Source organism: Falco cherrug, chromosome 1, assembly GCF_023634085.1.
Source record: "Falco cherrug isolate bFalChe1 chromosome 1, bFalChe1.pri, whole genome shotgun sequence".
NCBI classification, from domain to species: domain Eukaryota; kingdom Metazoa; phylum Chordata; class Aves; order Falconiformes; family Falconidae; genus Falco; species Falco cherrug.
Window position 1 is genome coordinate 32,800,451 of NC_073697.1, and position 14,487 is coordinate 32,814,937.

The window sequence follows — 14,487 nt, forward strand, 5'->3', positions numbered from 1 at the left end:
TGTGCAGAGTCAGAATAAAGGTTTATACAGCCTTGTATAAAGATCTTGAGATCTAATTTACAAATACATATTTATTACCTGCCTGCCCCTCCCCAGTCAGTGTAAGATTTCTTTTGTCAGCAGGTGCATGGAGAATATGCTTCTGTGTCTTGTGAGCAACAAAAAGCTGTCCGATATGTCTTATATGCCACTAATATCTAGACTTACAGTGATACAAAGCACCTTTGAATGCTGAGTTTGTATTTAAGGAAAAGCCCAAAGTCAGCCTCCATCAGGGTATGTTAGTGTAAGACCGTGTTTTTAATAACTAATTCCTATGCACCACCTCTGCACTGCCCTGATATCTGGTGATTAAATAGTGTTCTTTAAAATGGCACTAATATTGTGCATCTTCTGGCAGAAGTTCTTAAAATCTGCACCGATTGTAGTTGTTCAGTAAAAAGGTAAGTATGCCCCTTAGGAGGACTGCAAGGGAAAACAGCTTATCTGCACACACCTGAAACTGGAAGAGACAATTCACTGGAACTTAATTTGCTGCATGCTGGAAAGACTAATGATGATTCTGCATTCCATTGGCAAAGAAATGAGGTAGATGGCAAAAAAAGCTCTTATTATAGTGCCTGGGTAGTAGAAATTTATGAGAAGTTTCTTCTGCTTTTGCAACCTGTGATGTCATTTCAAAATCTTGCCGTAAGGATTTTGAGGGAGAAGGCTGCAATACTGTAATCTAAAGAAAAACGACACCTGCACTGAATCTGACACTAACTGAACTTCTATCACATCACATCCTAAGTACTGCAAATGTACTGTTGCCGTAGAAGGGAAGTTTAATCTTATTTGCAGTGTTTTCATAGTCAAAGGGTGTAGAGTGGGAAGAGGAAGGAAAACCCCTAGGAAAAGCAGCTATTTCATGTTATGTTTATGTAATACTGCCAGTAAGGAAAGAATGAAATTACTTCTGTCGTGCCTCTTCTCTGCTTTTTCTTCCAGCAGCTCTGCCTGTTCAGTGGAACTTAGCTATGGTATTGATCAGAGGGTGAAGTAGCTAGAACGGGTATGGTATTGACATGTATGATGGGGTGCTAGTTGAATTGCAGGAGTTTGCAAGAGGGTGTCTATTTCTGTGAAATGTACTCCTTCAGTAAGAGACATAGGGAAGACCATGAAGGCTTCAGCTAGAGCTTTTTGTAGCCAGTATCTTGTTTCAGCTGATAACACATGGCAAAGGTCACTGGTGGAAGGAGTGTAAAAACTCATTCTGGTACTTCACCTGTAAATGCTGATTTCCAGTTGTGTGGGACTTCCTTAACTGTAGGTTTTTTTTAAATTGAATAGTTCTGCATGCTTTTTGTTGGTTGTTTTTTTTTTTTTGTTTGTTTGCCCCCCCCCCCCCCCCCCCCCCCCCCCCCCCCCCCCCGGTGTGTTGGTCCAATTGAACTTTTAACCCATGAACACTTTTGGCATAAACCTCATTTCTGGCAATGGATGACACAGCTTGGCTATGTCTTGTAGGAAAAAAAAACCTGTTTCTGAGCCTTCCACCTGCTAATTTCATTTGATTATCTCTGTTTTTGGAGGTAATGCTGAAAAATCATGCTTTATTTACTTCTTTACTTGTGATTTTATAGACATCTATGGCATTTATCATAAACTGTCCAGTTACTTCTTTACCAGGCTGAAGATCCCTAATCTTTTTAACCAATTTCTTACATGGCAGCAGTTCCATGCTTTTCATCAAGCTGCTTGTCCTTCCTTGGTTTTTGGTCTTGTCTGTATCTGTCTGTGCAGAGTGTTCAAGGTGCACATGAACATCTCAGGTTGTGACATAATGTTCTTTTATTTTTTTCTTTCCCCAAAATTTTTAAGATTGTGTTTGCATGTTTGACTAGTGCTGAGTACTGAGCTTAGATTTCATAAAGGTTTCTACTATAACCCCAAAATTTTACATGCATGGTGTCAGCTATTTCAGATCCCATCCATGTGTATATCATGTAGAGTTGTTTTAAGCCATTATTAAGAAAGGATTTCATCTGCCATTTTGTCATGATGATGTTAGTCATATATAATTCTTGTCAAATAGCTTTTCTTTTTACTTGCTTGAATAACTTGGTGACATCTACAAACCTTGATGGTTCACTGCAAAATAAGGGTCACTTCAGCCTTTTCCTGGATCATTTGGTAATACGTTGGACAGCAACGGCTATGGATCTAGAATAGGTCCCTGCAGGATTTCACTGAATCCCTTTGAAAAAAACTAAACTTTTACTTCTACCTTGTCTCTGCCCCACCATCAGGTCGCTTCCAATCTTTATCCATAGCAGTGTCAATGAGGGAATTTTCTTCAATTCAAGTAGACCTTATCACAATCATCTCTCATGCCTGCATGCTCAGTGATTTCTTCAGAGAACGCTTAATGTATGAGAGGCATGTTTCCTTCTACAAAAGCCGTGTTCCTCTTTCTGCAGAAGGAGAGGTCATTAGATTTTTGGCAGTAAGGGGCATTCGAAAGCTTGCAACTTCAATGACAATTAAAAACTAAGGCTAATTGAAACCTACCTGTGAAATTAATTTTCTACTTTTTTGTTACAAAGCTGTGGCTTTAAGAAACACACCAAATATTGGGGTATTGACTGAGTTGACAACAGGGACTTGGGGTATTGACTGAGTTGACAACAGGGACTCAGAGTTAATTTCAAATGCTTATTTTAAAATGGCTTGGTTTGTGATTTAGTGGAAAAAATGCTTCTTGTGGAGATTTTATTTGAATGCCAAGTCCAAAATTTCAGCACCAAGCAGTTTTCTAGTTGTTCAGCCTTCCGGCAGAGGCAGTGGTTACATTCATTTACACTTTCCTAACTTCAGTGTATCAGAGGATTTTTGCCAAAAGACCCCATTGCCACAAAAGCTCTATGCTAGGGGGCAGAAGAAGCAAGAACCTTCTGAATCTGCTACAGCAGATGATGATATGTCATCATCCATACATAGTTTTTTTTTTTTTTTTCCTCCCGTAATTTTGGAACTACAAGAGTTAAATGGGATTACTTATAAAGTCTGTGTCCATACAGCAGCTGTTGGGGAAGTAGTACTGTGGTTTCTCCTTGGTTTTAAATTGTTCTTCTGGGGGAACTGCTGTGAGAAATTAGAGACTGTATTCAATCCGTAGATTGTCTGTTTCAAAAGCCAATTTGAAACCTCCATTCTCTCTCAAATACTGATGACATTTTACAAAAAAAAAACAGGACAGAAAGACAGATCAGATCGACTTAAAGATGATTTTTAGCTGCCTGGCCCTGTTTGCAGAACTACTGACCGGGAAGTCAAAGGTCTCAGTAGTCCTTTGAGCTGTCTGTCCCCTGTGGATGGAACAACTGATACCAGTAGCAATGACTGGCATGCAGCAGAATTTTTTGATGAGAAACTGCTGTACAGTGAAAAACAATCCTATGGAAATGCATTCCATGGTAGCAGAGCAGCAATTAAGTCCTGTCTCTTCCCACTGGGAGATTACTAATATTTAGGTTATTGCCAGATGTTTACTACAAAATAAAACAAAAACAATTCCAAGAAACTCAGATTCAGATGAGCTTTCTCATTAAATTAATTTAATTTTTAAAAGTATTAATAATGTAGGAAGCTCTTTTAATTATTTCTGTACCTGGAATTATAAGCAATGCCATGAGGCTACTGTAACATTTGGAGTGGAGATGTACTCAGCATTTCTGGCGTTCCACTGTATTGGCACGTGACTGGCCATGCTGTGCATCAGGGCTGTGCCGGAGGATAGGTGCCTGGCTGGGTGGGTTGAGGAGTCGTTATGCAAGCTAACTTCTTCTGTGTCGTTTTGTCAATAGAGGTGTTACAATAATCAGTAGGAAGCTGTTTGGGAACTGGGGCTTTGCCAGACGAAAAGAATTAACAGCTTCTTGAATATCAGCAATAGAATTTGGGTCATCTGAGGAGTCAGCCATGTGCTCAGAAATAGGTGGTAACTGTAGTTGATGTAAGAAGAGACTGTAAGATGATTGTGAAGAAGGCTGTGGGAGCGAACATACTTTTTGCAAATACACAAAAAGTATTAATACATGCTTTTAAGGGAACAAATTGGCTGCCTGATCCAGCATAGGAATGTTCTTTGCTACTAGAGTCCTTCTCCTTTTTAGCTTCCTTATTTCATACAACACATTTTTTTGGTAGCTTTCCTCCTGCTCTGGCTGCATCTGAAGCACCCCACTGGCTTGCTCAACTTTAGAAGTTATCCTGACTGGTGAAATTGCTTCCGGTTTATAACGAGAACAGTGTTACGTTCCAAATCGTACTGAAACTTGGCATCTTGTTTCAAAAAACAAAATGGGAAATTAATTGATTGTTCCTTAGAGACTCGGTTTATGGGAATAATCTGGAATAATCCAGAACAAGAACCCCCCCATGATTTCCTGTAACAGTAGGAGAACAAAATGGTAAGGTATATATGAGCTGTGGTTTGAACTACTGATGCTTTATATTGGATAAGTAAGTTTTATGTATACAGAAATTTTGGTAAAACTGTTGGGCACACTGAATTCTGTTTGTCAGCTGTCAAAAGCCTTTTTAATGACTACATTTTTGGAGAAGTGGGCTATGTGGTCCAGCAGCTAGAGCAATGACTCATTTTGCTTGCATTTTTCACCACTGAGGCATTCTGCTTTTCTCTGTTGTAATTTCCTTGTTTCCTTATTTGTCTCTTACTACGCTTACCATTTTGAACTGGTTTATGATAAGTGGTGTGGGAAAAAAAAAAAAGTTAAGCATTACAGTATTGTGTGGAAGGCCTGAGGGATGTAAAAAGCCCCAGAAGCAGGCGAGAGAAATGTTAAGAGAAGTTTTAGTGCAAATGTGGCTTGTATATTTGTACGTGTACTTTGTAGACTGACTGTGCCATTCTATTTGATTATATTTGAATAGGTAATTCTGTAATTCTTGTAAAGAGGTAGTTAGAAGTATCAGTGTGAGCTTTGGAAATGTTCATGACCTGTAATCACAGATGGTGAGAAAGGATTTTTCCTCATAAATTCATAGGCATGCAGAAGCCAGACCTTTCCTTCTGGAAGAAAGGATGAACTTTACACAGCTTCACTGTATTTCTTCCTTTCAAGAATATATTTGGCCAGGTTTTAAAAGAGCTCAGCTCCCATTTGGGCACCTAAATTAAATGGCTGGATTTGCAAAAGCATTTAGCATCCAGCAGCTACTTTTATTCCCACATATGTACCCAAATGGGAGATGAGTTGTTTTGACAGTGTGGCCCATTATTTGTCAAGTTGGTTGTGATTAAGACTCTGAGCATTCCAGGAGCACTCTATTAAAATACTCATAGAGCAGACAACCTTATGGGGCCATTTATAAAGCCATACTGCTGGGCCAATAGAAACAAAATTCTGAAGTTGTGCAGCCACATCTTGTAAATAACAATGGAGAGAGTAAATGGCTGCTGGTTGTTGGTTTCCCCTGTTCAGAGAGCGCAGCTGAAAATGAGGGGAAGTTCAGACAGTGGAAGCCACAAAAAAAGCAAACATTGAGCATTCACAAAGTAGTAACCATTAAGGTGTGCAAGATTATCAGTCTGTGTGAGATAAGCAGGGAGTATAAATGCAAGGGGTGTCCTTCAGGAACAGCGCACAGTTGAACAACATACATCTAAGTCATTTGTCCAGTTCTTGGCATCTTGAGAGGAGTATAATCTTGAGGAATCACAGATCTCCATGGAATTCAGTAACTGGAGACTTTTAAATATGGAATAAGGATTTATAGGGTAAACAAGGAGGGTTACTGGAAGATTGATTACTCGGTAGCTATTGCACAGCATTACGGCTGGTAGTCTCTCTCATTTTAAGTTTTCATTTTTTAAGAAATCTTGACCAGTCATTTATCCCTGTCACCTTGAGACATTATCTGTCTGAAGAACTACATGAACATAACTTGATTCTCGGTTTATGTCAAACTAGCTATTTCCTGCTCTCCTCAGCATGTACAGAAGCCCTAGAGAAGAGCATTACACTTCTTGCTGGAGCCTAGCAGAGGGGAGGCAGTGGCTTATTTCAGGACTGGGTTGCTACTTGAACACTTACATGCTGTGGACCAGGAGAGCTAATGGTGGTGTGTGGAGGTAATGCTGCTTGGCACCTGATGACAAGAGCATCTGTTGTCTGAGGAGAAGAGTGGAGTGAAAGATTACAGCCTCAATAATCTAAAGCGTTCTTCTTCCTTGTTGCCTTAATGCTTGGCCTCTGTTCCTCAACATGGTGTTTTAGCTTCAAAGTGAAGAGAGCTGTCTCTTTACAATGACTGTATTGATATAGCAGATTCAAAAATGTGCTGTTGTCTGTTTGAGTTCTTAAAGCTGTTGAAGACATCTTCCATTCAAGAGAATGCAAAACAATGATAATAAGGACCTTTATGTCTTGGTCTTACAGATGTAAACAAAAATGTCAGTTATATTTTGCTTCTCCGTGAATGTCTTTTGTTCCTTATCACCAAAGATGTTCAGATGTAATGCCTGGAAGATGGAGGACAGTTACTCACGTTGGTGGGGAGACTCCTCTGTCCTGTGTCTTCTGTTGTCTTGTTCAGAGTTAAGAGATTCTGGCTGCATGGTTAATATTTGCCCATACTTACTTAAAACCTGTTGTAATGAATGCAAAAGATTTCTCTCTTTGGTGGCTGATCTGCTGTCCCCTAATTTGTATCAGAAGAACTAAAGGTCTTACAGGTCTGACTAATTCAGGATCTTAGAAAAAGTTTTTTTTGTTGGTCTGAATGTGCAAAAATCTAGCTGAGTCCCTTTCCCCCTGTCTTTACACTGTTACTGAGGCACAACTGTATTGCAAGCCCTAAAACTTTCATTTTAGGAAGGTCTTTTTTGTTTTTAGAAATTTGCAGCAGGGTGGCTAAGGTGACCAGCTATCAGAATAAATAATTATTTTGCAGGTGAAACTTGTGCCTATAGGTAGAGAAGAGAGCTGAGCCTTCTGTTTTCCTTTGTTAACCATTAAGGGTTGGAGAGTTTATGGGAAGGATCTAGAAATGTGCTGAATCCCCTGCATAGGGATGTGTTTTCAGTAAGTTGAGTGCTCATCCTGACTTTTAAGTTGGCAAAATCGGGATTTGCTGCTCCACTCTGTGCTTACAGGCCTTGTGAATCTGTGCTCTGAAGAATTTGTTTTTCTAGGAATTTGCACTTACCCTGCTTTAACTCAAATTTTGTGCCTCTGAGCTTACGTAGGTATTTTAAACTCCTGGTAGCTGAGGTCCTCCCAAATACCAGGGCATGTGTATTTATGATGTTTCTGTTCTATTGGTGTGGACAGAATAGATTGATGTCGTGGGTTGAATATGTCTGCATGGCATGCTGAAATGCTTGCTGACATGTCTGGGCTGGTGCTCACTTGTGGAGGCAGCTTAGTGTTGTTCAGCGTACTAATTACACCAGGTGGATGTATGGGACTTTACAGTTCAGAATTGGCCTGATTATCTCTGCAGAGAGTGGCACGGCTGTAGGCATAGTACTGTCTGGCAGAGCTAGGAAATTCAATCTGGACCTCTTCGATTTCAGGCCAGTGTCCAAAGTAGTGTAATATCTTTTTTTTTTTTTTTTTTTTTTTAACTCTTTTTGGCTCCTGTGATAGTAACCAGGAGATTTGTTCATGCTCAGTTCATCCAATTAGGGCCTTTACAGGTGCTTCAGTGTTGATGTATTAACCTTTTCAGTCAGTGGAAAGACCCAGTGTCTCACAGTCTTTATTAGAAGTGGGAAAGACCCAGTGTCTCACAGTTTTTATTAGAAGTGGATCAGATCCTTACTGAGGTAAAGTGCTCTTTTTGAGGGGCTGCAGTTACGGGCAGTTGTAGAGCTGGGGAAGCAGTAGTGAGGAATTCTGCAGAGTGGCTGAACAGTGAAATACGTTAAGAGTACAGTATAAGGGGTATTCTTTCTTTTGAGGGCATATGGGGAGTGAGTGTGCCAACATTCATACAACGTGTGTGGTCTTAAAAATTGTTTCAGCATACTGGATGTGATGTTTTCTGTTTCAGTGCAGCACTGCTAGTCAACGTATGTGTTTTTTAGATCATTATAAAGCTGCCTGGTGGGATAACGTTGGAGAGGGAGAAATCCATGCATTCAAGTGAGCTTTGTAACAGTGTGAGTGTTTATGGCCAGATTGCATTACTTACTTCCTAGCTATGGAACTGCTGTGAGCATCATACCATACCTAAGCTATAATATATAGTTTAAAGCTACCACTGGTCATTATCTGATAGTTAATGCCTGAGGAAACTATACATTATTGCTATTGTGAATTGTTTTTTTACTGGTTGCAGTTTCCAATTTTACTGAACAGCTGCTGACAACACCTTCTGAGTCTCTCCAGGCTGGATTACAGTGGTTGACACAGAGGACAATTTTGTGGCTGCTTTGTATATGTGTATGTTCTAGAAGAATGTGCTTATATCTACTGCAGTATTTATTTGTGTATTGCAAAAAAAGTACGTAATAGGAAATCTTGCATTATGTTACAACTTTAACTACTGATGCACTGTTTGGAAGTATCTTAAGATAGAAAAGAATGATTTAAACATTGTTTTGACTTGTTTTTAGCAATCAGTTATTTGCGATTCAGTGATAGTCATATGAAATGTGCATAGTATCAAAAGCTCTGTATGAAAATCAAGCATTTTAAAGCTGTGATTTCATTTTTTGTAGTTCTATAACTCTATTGTACATTTAGTTTATCACATTTTCAGATTTGGTTCTGGAAGTTACTTATCTCTGTTCTATAGTTTTAAAACTGCAAGCAATATGATGTGTTGAAATTTGGCTGTTTGTTATATATTCTAATTTGCTGTGTGAAAGGATTACTCACAAAACAGAGATAAGGGAAAAATGGAAGAACATAATGATTTGCTTCCAGATGTGACTTCTTTTTCCCCTCAAGGTATACGCGTGAAATGACAGATACTCAGCTGAACAGTGGATAAAAAGGTCTTAATATTAAAAACAAAATGTGACAGGAAATATACCTTACTAGCATAGTCTCTTGGATACTCATTCTCACTTTCATTTGGCACCCTGAATTAATATTTTAACTTAATAAGATCTGCAAGGGAGTTGTGTAGTGATTTCATTTGTCTTCATGTATTGCAGTGCTGCTGTATAGAAAGCTATATTAATGTTTATAACAGGCAATTTTGTCAAGAACTACTGTATAATATAAATCTGCATTAATTATTGCCCTTGTTAAAAGTGTAAGAGTAAAACATCATAAGTCTCTGTCTGTTTATATATTTATTAGACAACTGGTAACTATGGCCAAGTTGCTCTGTGTGTGTGTGTGTGAAATTAAAAAAAAAAAAAAAGTCCAAACACATACTCAGCTTTATTATTAAGTAAAGGACAGTGGGAGACTTAAATGAACTACAGTATATAAAAGGCTTTGCTCCCACTACAAAAGAAGAGCAGTTTCATGATGCTTATTGGTGTGGCCCAGCTATTGCATAATAGCCCCAGCTAGCCATAGTACACATAATTATGATTTATCTCTTATAATCTCTATTACCATAATACATTTTTCTTCCACAAAAGAAATCAGATGCGTACTGTGCTGCGGCTCATGATTTTGCCGTCTTAAAGAGATGCTTAGTGATGCATTTGAGTGATGGTTGAATCACCTATTTTATACTTAAGTACATAATCCCAAGAAGGTTTAAATCAATGTGTTAATTGGTAAGTGAGACTGTAATTATATGTATAATCATGGAAATTTTGAATCCAGATTATTTACTTGCTCTCAGGAAATTAATCTACACAGGTCATATATTAGATTGCTTGTTTATTAAGTGGAACCCCTGTCGTTACAAAGTACTGATTGGCTATAAGCTGAATGAAGCATTCTTATAGCTGTATCCAGCAGGTGTCAACAGTTCAAATCTTTGAGTGCATATTGATCCAGATTCAAACAGTTCATTAATCTAAGCACACATTATATAGATTTTTCAATGCAGTTTTGAAAGAGTTGAAAAATTGTATTGAATGATGAGAGATGATACTCAAGTTATGTTTTTATGGCAAATCTCCCTTGCATTTGTGACATACTCAGATGGGGTTGGGTGCTAAAACTGACACTGTGTCTTGATTTTTATTTTCAGATGTAATTTTCTGACTTGAGAGTAGCTTCACTGGATGAAGTAGTCTTTGTGTGCTGGCAATCCAAACCATCTGTTTTTGTAGCATCAGGTTTGTCACCTACAACCTTTCATTTGCTTGCACGGAAATAGTGCTGGTAGCACTTAAGAATCCCAGAGACATCCAGATATGTCTTGTTTTATTTCTGCTCCTCGGTCTTGATGCTGGAATCCTCTGACAAGGCCATTCAGCACAGGTTTAGATGGGATGGCTCTAATGAAATTGTCTGTACAGCTTGAACCTTAAAGCTAAAGCGTATACTTAGGTTCTTCATTTCATGGGGAAAAAGGCCATGGAGAGCCTGCTAGTCAAAGGTATTTGTCTGGATTTTCCCTCATCCACACTGATGTACCAGAGAGTAGAAATTGGCTGGTCATGCAGATCACTTGTCAAATACGTTATTCTCACATATGAGGTTATTAAGAGAAATAGCGTTTCTTTTCCATGATGAATTCTGAGCTCTATCAGTTGGTGCATCTATAGGCTTTTAGTTTGGCAATTATAAGTTTTTACTCCCTTTCTCTTCTCTGCTAATTGCTAGTATCTTTGTTGAAGTAGAGAACAAAGAAAAGAAAGGAAAAGATGTTTCTACTGTTATTACTAAGACAAAAAAAAAAAAAAAAAAGAGGGCAAGATTGTTCAATTTTAAGGGAAAAATGCAATATACAGAGACAGATCAAGCTTTTCAGGAGTTACTGTATTTTTCTCTTACTGTAACGATCAAGCTAAAGATATGCTTCAGTCCTGCTGACCAATTTTGATTAGATTGCCGTAATACCTAGTACCATGTATTAGGATAGCAGGAATGCCTACTTAATCATTTACGAATGATAAGAGTGTTTTGTTCTTTTATTTTCCTGACTCCTTGAAGTTCTCAGATTTTTTTTCCCTTGGCAATATTATGGGAGTTATGATATCTCTCCTAGACGCTTGCAATTCATATAGTATGAATTGTGAAGCTGCAAAGAAGGTAGCAATTGGGCAATAGAGTGTTGTAGATCTGATGCAATAAAGATACTGTTCAGAACCTGACCCAATTATCTTACAGTTTATGCTCCTTTTATACTGACAATGCTATTTTTATTTCCTAGTACCAATAATGAACTTCAGACTGTGTTTAATTTCATAAAGTACTGCTTGTATTGTACCGTTTGCGTATCTAATAAAAAGATGCAAAATTGCAATAAAGCTTATAAAATAATGGATAGGAATTTTTCAGAAGAGTTGACATGCCTGTCAAGATAATACTGATAGAATTTCATACATCTGCAGTAGGACACAAAATTAATTACCAAAGAATCTGACATTGTTAGTCCTTTTTATTCAGTTATATGATAGCTTCAGTGCTCTGGAAAAAAAAAAAAAAAGAAATCAAAGCAGAATTCAAAACTGTTCTCAGAATGGCAGGTTTTCATCTCAAAATGTTAATGTATGTTAAACTTTAATTAAAAAGAGTGCATATCATATCTTAACCTTTTTAAATATAGCATAATTATCTGTGGTACAGATCCTATTCAAAGGTATATTATTTTATTGGAAGATTCTACTTTAACGTAAAGGATTTCTGGTTTCCGGCAAATTATTGTCATCTTGTAATTTTGGAGACCTGGGCATACACACAATGGTGCAATCTGCAGTCTTCCATAAAGTCCAAGGGTGTAATTCAGTCACAAAGACCGGTGACATTTCCAACATGAAATATAGATTGAGCACTTCATACAAATATAAAATATCAAGGTCCCTTTGTAACCTTTATGTTTTTAAAGATATTTTACCCAGATACAGCTACACTGTTGGAACATGGGTGTCTGTAAATTGCCTGGTTCAAAGACCCGTTTTTGCATGCAGGCTGCCTTTACTGTGCCACTCTGGATTTCTGCGGATGCTTGCATGGAGATAACGCCTCCTTTCTTCTCCTTTCACCCTGAACGTGAGCCATTCAGAATGTCACAAGCAGAAGTTATGTAGAGCAACGGTGCCGTGCTGGAGGACAGGCGCTTGGCGCCCAGATGTGCGGTGTCCCCGCGCAGCTGGCTGGTGCGCGGAGCCCGCGGGGCGCTGGGCACTAGGTGTCACTGTTCCTCCACCGTGGAACGGCCGCCCCTGCATTTTTTGGGCTGCGAGTGTGAAGTAGCTGTAGGTGGCAAAGGTTTGTAAGTTTAGTTTGTCTAGTGCCACTTTAGCTGGTACAGTCATGAACTTTGAGACAAACAGCAGCTGGATCACTGAGCGTTTCCTCATGTAATGTAAACATCAAGCATATAGTTGAGAGGGAGGCATCAGCAAGCCACTTCTAGCTGGATGGCTAAAACTGTGGTCTGCTGTTTTTGAACCACTGAAACCTTAATACACAGGAAAACAAGCAGATTGCTGATCTCCATTTTATTTGTCAGCAAAGGGATGCCTTTATTTTGTAGCCCCCCACTGGAAGAACTGGATGAAATCTTTGCTAGAACTTCTTAGACGAAGGTTGGTTAGGTAGTATATGCTATAATTTCTCTCTTCAGTCACCCACTGAAGCGCTCTCTCCCCCCACTTCCCCCTCCCCCTAAATACAGGTTTGACTGTTGTTTAAGCTGCAACTAACTGCCAAGACTAAGAAATAAAGGAGGAAACACAGGGCCAGCACTGGCAGTAGGCTTTTATGTCTGCATTTAGACCAGAATTTATTTGAGAAGTACCCCCGGTGACAAAAATGAGTACAGAAGTTGGCCATTAGTACTGCATAAATTAAAAGCTTAGGAATAACCTCAATAACCTACAAAATCTGTCTTGGTGTGGATGCCCCTCTGTCTGTATATTTAGAAAGTAATTTCTCCGGGTCTGTCCTTCTTTTCATCAGGAGAGGGCTTCTACAGAGAGGGAGTTCTTCAGTCTGGAAATAAAGATGTAGCCCTTAACATCCAGTGGATAGTAGCTGAAGTTAGAAAACTGTTAACTACTTGTGCTGTATTTTTGCGTATCTGGGTTCAGACTCTCACTTCTTCCACATGGGTAAGTCCTGCTCCATGCTTTCTGACTGACATGGCGCTTCCTCTCTTTCACAAAGGCTTTTTTGGCGATTTAGAGACCTAAGGATCAGAGGGAAAGAGGAGTGTAGCTTTCCAAGTGTGGGGAATAAAATACAGCTGCTACTTAATGTGTTGCCAGAGTGGCTAGGAACCACCGAGCTGTGAGAGAACAATCCAGGGACCAACTTCACTCAAACTCTTGCATTTTGTTTAACATTTATTTAAATAGTCAAACTCTTTGATTGTTAAATTAGCATGGAAGCAGGCTGGAAACTGGTTTACAGTCTCTGGAAAGCAGCCACACATCATCAGTGTCATAAATTATGTCCTTTTTTACCGAGATACTGGCTGCCAGCTGAAAGGTTAGAAATAACTTGTTTTCAAATGCAATTTGCAGTTTATCCATGGAGAGAAATGAGGAAAATGGATGCAGCTGCCTTTAAGATTAACCCCACAGAGTTGTCAGGTTTGGAGTTCCCAGGGAAGCACAGTGCATTCAGTATTATCCCTACACAATACAACAGGGAACCCCACCTCATCGGGCATCTGAGAGTTAGGGGTGGAGGTATGTGTGCTTGTACCAGCAGAAAGCCCAGGTTGTCATAATGACAAACCCCCAGAACAAAGCAGTGGAATAACTCTCAGTAGGGTGATGTGTTTAGGTGATGCAAACACAATTTGATGATATAAGGGGAGGGGGCATGATTTTTAAAGCCTTTTTTAGTGCTGATGAGTAACATCAAATTTTCTTTCTCTGGTTAAGGTGTGCTGTCTTACTTCAGTCTTTGAGGAAATGACATCTCAACAAAAAGGCACCTTCTATTTTGGAAATTGTTGTGCCTTCTGCAAGTGTCAAAGCTAAGAATATCTGAAGGACTCCCATGAATTGGAGAGGTTATGGCATTTTTTCGATTTTTTTTTTTTTTTTTTTTTTAGCTCCATTTGTAAATTTCTGCAAGTCAGTTTTTCAGGGAAAACTGTAACTTAGGAGAGTAAATCCTGAATTAATAGATCCAGTGGCTTAGCATTCATGTCAGGTTACCTAAAGTTATTTTAAAATGATATATAAAATGATTTTTAAAAACAGTGAGCCCCCTAGGTTGTTTAATTTTCAAATCCATCACTCAAGCCGAGATGGTTTACAGTGCATGTGACACAGCAGAAGAAGGATTACTGTACGTGTGAAGCATGAGGACAAAGATTACTGAGGAAATGCTAGAGTCAGATGTAGCTGGGAATCATCGTTTTGTGCATAGGAGG

General features: G+C 38.9%; 1 protein-coding gene across 1 annotated transcript in view; it reads left to right on the forward strand.

The window, feature by feature from the left end:
* The window catches only part of PPARGC1A (PPARG coactivator 1 alpha), a 372,938-nt gene that overhangs the window by 30,056 nt on the left and 328,395 nt on the right, over nucleotides 1-14,487 (forward strand). The window lies entirely within an intron of this gene.